Consider the following 7,900-nt stretch of genomic DNA (forward strand, 5'->3'; position numbering starts at 1 on the left):
GTTTGTTTACAAACATTGTTCCTGATTTAGTAAATATCTAGGCAAGATCACCAGTCCCAGTCAGTAAAAAGATGGATTCAAATAACAAAAATTACAAAATTCCTTTAGAAACTGATCATCAACACACATTATTAAAAAAAAAAAAAAAAAAAAAAAAAAAAGATAACAAGTAGTGGAATCTTTTCAGTGCCACTCTGTTTTTGAATTGTTGTTTTGTGGTTTTCTTTCCTGGAATTTAATGCCTACTTAGTTTACTACACTGCCAGATTGTTCTTGCAGAAGAAAGAGAAGCTAGAAACTCACATTATTGATTAAAACAGAGATATCCCCTCAAACTTGCATGATTTTAGGGCTTAGATTCCCTGAAAGAACTCTGGATTTGTTCAAAAAGTGATATAAACTTATACTTAATATCCTAAGTTTAGTTTTGGCAATTCTTTGTCAAAGAAAAGCAAAAGGATGCTATGATTGCAGGAAAAATTGCTATTGCCATGGTGGGGAAGTCCAGAAAAGGCTTCTTGATGCCCCTGGCACACATGGGAAGACAGGTATCACTTTCCTTTCATTCTTAGACACCAGGCCAGCAGAGCTATCTGTGCACACAGACATCATGCTTTCTGGGGCCACAGGCAGCACAGAATTGTAGGTCTTTTCTCACTTAACCAGACTGCTTCTTGAGTTAGAAATACGTGCCCTAGGAAAATGCTTCCTTACCCATACTGAGACCATACTCTATCCTAAATCAGCCAAAACCTGCAAGACACAAGCTGTCTTTAGCACTGTGTTACAAATAATGTACAATATTATTTCAGAAGGGACATCCTCCTTTCTGTAACTGTGTATTTCTTTTGCTAATGGGAGGATGCTAAAGAGAGAGGATAAATCTTAGAAAACAGTGATCACAGCATGATCTGTGTGCTTAGTTTTGGAGGTTAGAGCACATGCAGTATGCTTTCCCTCTCTTCAAAGGCCATAGAAGAGCTGAGGGAGACATTATTACTTCACAGGATCATCAGAAGTACATCCAAAGGTGCAGCAAAATTTTTTTCCCCACCATATACTTGCTTTGCTTCCTACTCCAGTGAACTTTTTGTTCAATGTTTTTAAATACCCAACAGGGAAAATACTTCTGTCATCGTTGCTATTGTAAATAACCAGTGATGTGAAGGCCGAAGATAAGCTATTCTGAAAGCTGTGTGTACAACATTTTTTTGTTTACTATAACAGAATAAATCAATAATTAATCTTTAGGCAAAAAGAGGGGACATTTTCAACTTACTTTTTTTTTATCTCACAGAAAAATATTCAGTGCAATAGCAGCTAGAAACTTGATTTCTTAACCAAAACTAGAGAGAAACTACAGAAAGTGGGAAGAGAAAATGATAGAAAAATCAGAATAGCAAAAAGTAGCTTAATCAGATGCTGACTTGGACAGAGAAATATCCAGACTAAAGACTACACCCCACTTACTACTTATTTATTACACAGACTTCGATAGTTTCAGCAGGAGAGTCTTCTAAAGTTGTGATATATTCCTTAGAGCTATTCGCTTTCAGATAAAAAGAACAGAAATTGACTCTTATATGCATTGTAAGTATCCAAAATGTAGGCTGCTATCATGGGTTGCTTTCGCCTGCCTTTTCCTTTACCTGTTTTTATCAATAGAGCTCTGAAGTATTTGATTTCATGGTGGTTGCATTTATGAAAACTTCACAAATTTCATGGGACAAGAAACGTGCTTCCTGTCCACCTGTACTGCAGATGTTTATTGTATAAATTGGGAATTTACTGTAGTGTGATAATCTGCAGCATGACATTATTTTTCTAATACTAAAATCAAAGTTTTCCCTATAAAAATGTTAAGTGAGCCTTATCAGAAACCAGGACTGTCATAATTATGATTGTCAGGATCCTCAAAATTAATTACAACTTCAAGCTGTAACAGAGCCTAAAATAGCAAGAGCTGCTGGTGATCCAAAAATCACTCACAGCATGTTCAAGCTAGTATTTGGCAGAGAGCATATGCAACTTAAAAAAGAACATAACCCTTTAGGCCCATGCAAGCAATTAAGTTCTTTGTGGAAATGTCAGACCATAAGTCTGAAAAGACCTTTCAATTGTTTATGTACAATTTTCCTCTAATTAGTGAGAACTGATTTTGATTTTTCTCCCTTCATTTTTCAAATAGGACCAGATGGGCTTAAGTTTGGAGGGCAGCTGTTCTGTTCAAAAACAAAACAAAAACAAAAATGAAAAAAAAAAAAAAAGGAAAAAGCGTTCCTTGCCAAGTCAGACCCCATGATTCTTACAGTGATGGGGGTACAAGTAAATGCCAATCAGCTTAGCAGCATTTAAAGATACGTAAGGAACTTAGCCTGGGAGCTCTGCTGACGACGTAAAACAAGAAGACATTTCCAGAAGTGTCTGTCAAACAAAGTATAAAAATAATCAGAGACTGATGGCAGAAGTTACTGACACTCTAGCTGGTGTACAAGTGGGTGAAATTAAACGGCACTGTACCAACACTGAATTCATTGTTGCAATGCTCTTTGCTAAAGTTCCAAATGCAGTAACTAGTGGGTTAAAAATGTACGATACAGCTGTGTTTTATCAGAGCTACCTTAAAATGCTAATAGAGAGGATTTTTCTTTTGTTGCACAACCTGTTAAATCACCGCCCTCATATTAGCTTGTGCTGCCTGTGCCACTTCTCTGCTCTCTGTCTTTATCTGAGAGACAATAGCTTATTCTTTTCCCTGTTCCCTCTTCCTGCTTCTCTGAGCCTACAGCAACTTTCAGTCTTGTGTGCAATAGCCCTAACCCTGACTAGTAGCGAAGTAGCTCAGCAGAATGCAAGGCAAATGTCTCCTGTCTAATAGTTAGGATTGCACATCTTTGCTGGAGTCTTGCCTCAGCTTGGATATGTCAGGAAATGCTAAGCAAGTCCTTTGATTTTTTGTGCTTCAGCCTGTAACTGAGAACAACAGTTATCAATATCATCAGAGAAAGGGAAGGCTTTGCTAAACAGTGGTTGTTTGAAATACCTGGATGAGAAGGTGCTTATGTAAAGGCTAGCACATAGACAGCTCTTTTACAGGATGGAATAAATAACATGAAACAGACATTATATTTTATTATTTTCTTTCCTTCTCAGTGCCTTTCAAACCTCTCACTGCACTTCTGCTAAAGAGGCCCAAGTATAGGATCCTATTAGAGACAAAGTCAGGTTATAAATGTGAATCCTTGGAAGTTATTATGATAGTCTGAGCTCTTGTTAGAATTTAGATGAGTTATCTTTGATCACTTTGCTTCTGCTTTCCTTTGTGTCTGTAGTTTGACAGTCTATTTGCTTGGACCGAAAGCTCTTTGCTACAAAAACTGTTTGTAAATGGTCTCTGGTACCAAATCTAATTTCAGTCCTACTGACACTGTAAGACATAATGTTAAAATTTAATTGATTTAGTATTTAGATTTACAACTACAATCCAATAGAAACTTACAGTCTGGGAGACAAATGATTTCCTCTTACAATGATACAGCCTGCAGGAAAGTTTTCCACTCAGTAAGTCAAAACAAGAAAAAAAGACGTAGGTGATGTCAGTGCTGCTGCAATACAAAGAAGAAGAAGAAAGATATCCAAGAAAAAAGTAATATATGAATCACAGAATCATAGAATGGCTTACGTTGCAAGAAACCTTAAAAATCATCTAATTCCAACACACTGCCATGAGCAGGACTGCCTCGTCAGGCTGCCTAGGTCCTTATCCAACCTGACCTTGAATGTTTCCAAGGATGGGGTATCCAGAGCTTATCTGGGCAGCCTGTACCAGCGCCTCACAGCCCTCTGAGTAAAAAATATCTCCTTGACATAAATCTAAACCTCCCATCTTATAGTTTAAAACCATTCCCCTTTATCACTACCAGACATGTAAAAAGTCAGTCTCCCTACTGCTTATATGCTCACTTGAAGTACTGAAAGGCTGCAATGAGGTCTTTTCTCCAACCTAAATATGCCCAGCTCCCTCAATCTTTCTTCATAAGAGAGGTACTCCAGCACTTCGAGCATCTTTGTGGCCCTCCTCTGGATCTGCTCTAACAGCTCCACACCATTCTTGTGCTGGAGACTCTAGATCTGGATACAGCATTCCATATAGGGCCTCCTGAGGGCAGAGTAGAGGGAGACAATCATCTCCCTCACTCTGCTGGCCATCCCTTTTTTCGCACAGCCCAGGATACTGCTGGCCTTTCAGGCCATTGTATGATCACTGGGTACATTAAAGTAAATGCTTTTGGATCTTTGTCTTGATTGTAGTTTTTGTGATTCTAACTGCTAATTCCCATTGACATTTATTTCCTGTTCCCATTTCTTTCCATTTTATTTGCTGTATCCACAGTCTGCCTGTTGAGGCTCAAAAATAGGGAAAGAAGAGACTGTTCACACTTCCTCCTCCTCATTTTGTCTGCAGGTCCTTCGAAGGAAGATTACCCTGGCATCAAACTAAACATATTTCACAAAGACCACTTAGAAGAAAATGAAGGGCAACAACTTCCACTCATTAACATCAATATGGCCTGGGTCTTACCCAGCATGCCCAGAGCAGAAAGCTCTGTATCCCATTGCCAAAATCCTGAACACTACAACTCACTTGGCTACTTTTTCAGATTACAAATGACTTAATTCCACAGCTTGCCAGGCAGTACAACAGATTGCAGGCTCTAGTAGAGGACAGGGTGCCCTCCTCAAAATCTTTACCTGAAAGCTTTCTTTCAACTCGGACATCCAGTGGTTTACTTTGAAGAAAACCTCCTGCCAGTGGCAGTGTTTTGCTTACATGCTGGTGCACACTGGATGTTTTTTTACTGCAGAACTCTTGTTCCCCTCAGGCCTCAGAGAGAACCAATGACATACCCTCCTAATGATGAGGGAAGCCAGGGGGCTAAGCAGAAGCACTTCGGTGCCAAGCAGCTGGCCTTGATGCACTGGATGTATTGGTTCAGACTCCACAGGAATTCCTAGCCCAGACCCCATGGATCTTGGTGCTGGCATGCAGAGAAAGTTTCCCCTCTGGATTCTTCCCTGCTTCCAAACTCTTTGCAGAGGCAGGGAAAGCAGGAGGATTGTTGGGCTGCTTTTGTTCCCAGCCACACAAAGCCCTAGGCTGGAGGTAATGGACTACAGAAGGATTTCTAAAGCTGCTCACAGCATACCTAACACATTATGCACTCTGGACTTTCCTTCCCATGAGAATGGTGGTCTTGCTGCTTAGAGCATTTGCTTACTGGTATCTCCTTTTGCTAATGGACTCCACCTTCAACGTGGCATACTTTACCCTGCTAGTTGCCCTCTCTGGCACTGTGGCTAAGGCAAGGGATGTTGGTGGGGGAACATCAAAAGCCATTTTTCTCATCAGTAGAGCCTGCAGTCTTCCTGAGACACATTTCTTTGCAATTTCCTTCATAGGGGGCTTACTTCAAATTCATCACCATTATTTCTGATGCCTTGGGTGCTCAGAGCACTACAGAGAGAGGCTTAGAACCCTGCATTCTTTGTTGAAAGCTGGAAGAACCGGAATAATGAATTTTATTTTGTATTATTTTCGTGTAGAAACAAACGTGGGATCATTTAGATGAACACATCATTCCTATGGAAGCTACACCGTTGCTCAGTAGAGAGACTGATTCAAGAAGCTGCATTTTAAGGTTATTAATATCTAAGCAACGTTTGTTTTCTATCCCCACAAAAAAGGTGCAAGAGAACAAGACTGTGATTAAAAGATGAGAAAAGGAGAATTAACGCAGACATACATTTAAAAATAAAGTATTGCAGCATTAGCAGACCAAGCCCTGCTTAGGAAAGCTTTTAACAGTTATCAGCAATTCTTTAGAAAACAGCCACAGTTTACATGTGTAGCCAGTTGCTTTCTAATTGCTACAGCAGGCTACCACTGGGAAGAACAAAGGAAATATTTAGCACATCGTAAATTCTTCTGTGGCCCTGCCGAGTGGCTGGAGTTCAGATTACACGTTTATAACCAACATTTGAGAGCAATTTCTCCTTCACTTTGAGAAAGTGGGTGGGGAAGCTGTTCGACACTTTCTTCAAATGCCTGAAGTAATGTGTGTCTGAAAGAAACTTGGGTTCAAAATTCTGTTCCGCTTGTCTTTAATTCAAGCTCATAATGTATGGTATACATTGAAGTGCACTGAAAAACGTTGTTGGATGTACCATTGTTGGTGTTGTTATAATTATTTGCTTGCAGCTTTACTACTACTGTGTATGATTTGCTGAAGTCTTGCAAATTGATCATTATTCGCTTTCACTGATGCTAAGTATCTTGAAAATGCTGTCGTGGGCTGTGCAGGTAACTGGACTGGAGGTACACTGACTCGGTATTTAATCACGTTCTTGTCTGGCAAACGGGGTGTTGGCGCTCTGACATTTGCAAAATTTTGTGTGATATAACAGAAAATATGCTGGTGCCCTGGCCAACTCAAGGCCGTGTTTAGTTTCAGTTCTAGGCAAATTCAAATGTTCCTCATGTTTCCTGTAGAGTTGCACATGGATAAAATATTTTACGTTAATCGTTCTTGATGAGAAAGCAGTGTAACTGTTTCTTCAGCACTTATCAATATTGTAGAAGAGATGGAAGCAAGTGATCCTTTTGTGTTTGTCACTTGCTGTTTGTTAGCAGTTTCAGTTCTAACACATAACTTCAGTGAATTTATTATTAAAAAAAAAAATGTCTTAGAACTTGTTATTTTTTCCCCAGAGTCACTTAAAATGCAGCACACTTAGAGCTGAAAAATCAAAACTTGCACTTATCTATAGCTAGATTAGAAAAGAAAATAAAAAATGAGAGATTGAGTATATTTAAATGAAATAATAAATCACTTTTCAGTGTTCTTGATGGTACTGAGTCTACAACATTTGCTACATGTAATATATATTTTTATACTGCTGGTCTGACCAAGATTTCAGCAAAAATTTGTCTTCTATCCAAACAGCTGAGTGCTGATGCCTTAGGCACATGCACAAAAGTCTTCTCCAACCTCTACATGTATAGCTGTAGAATAATAATATATTTACACATCCTATCCTCTGTTACTCATATAAAAATTTACTGGAGATGCAATCCTGTGTGAATAGAAGTCTCTAAAGTTTAATCATACTACAGTCAGCAGAATATATAAAAATGTGTGGAAGAAAGCATCATCTGTAATGAAGGGAACAAGGCAAAAGATGATGGTGCAGATGTTGTTAGAAAAATATAGGACAAACTCATAGTTGCTGTCAGATAAGTTACCTTCTGTGCTATCTGCTCATAGTGGTTTTACCTATAAAATGTTACAGTGGCATTAATGCCACTTAATAAATTAGTTACATCCAACTTACCTCAATGTGAAAATCATTAATTATATATATAATTTAATCAGTCTTTAACTATCATGAAAATCTGAAGTATGAATTGCAATAAGATAATGTTGCATTTAAGTTGATCACTGTCAGTCTTTCAAAATCAAAATGAGTCTAGTTAATGGAAAACAGCCACAAGAATGAAGACAAATTCAATGGTAGTGTTCTACAGTAACAGTAATGTACAGAAATTCTTCTACAGCCTAAAAAAAAAAAGAAGAAGAAGCTATGAAGCATTAAAACTGAGTCCTGCCTTTCACTACAAGGAATCCCAGTGTCTCACCTCTGAAACATGATTGTTTCTGAGATAGACTGCAAAATTCTACGTGACAGAGAGATGAAGCCACATCAATGGAACTTTGGTCTCTTTGTAAGAGTAGCCTCTGGTTTAGTATGCTTTGGTACCATTGCTGTTACTCCACAAAAATTCAGTGATATTAGGTAAATTTTACAAAATAGTTTAGTCACAGAAGATACAGCAAGTCTA

The sequence above is a fragment of the Phasianus colchicus genome, chromosome 2 (assembly GCF_987193195.1).
Source record: "Phasianus colchicus chromosome 2, bPhaCol1.hap1.1, whole genome shotgun sequence".
NCBI lineage: Eukaryota > Metazoa > Chordata > Aves > Galliformes > Phasianidae > Phasianus > Phasianus colchicus.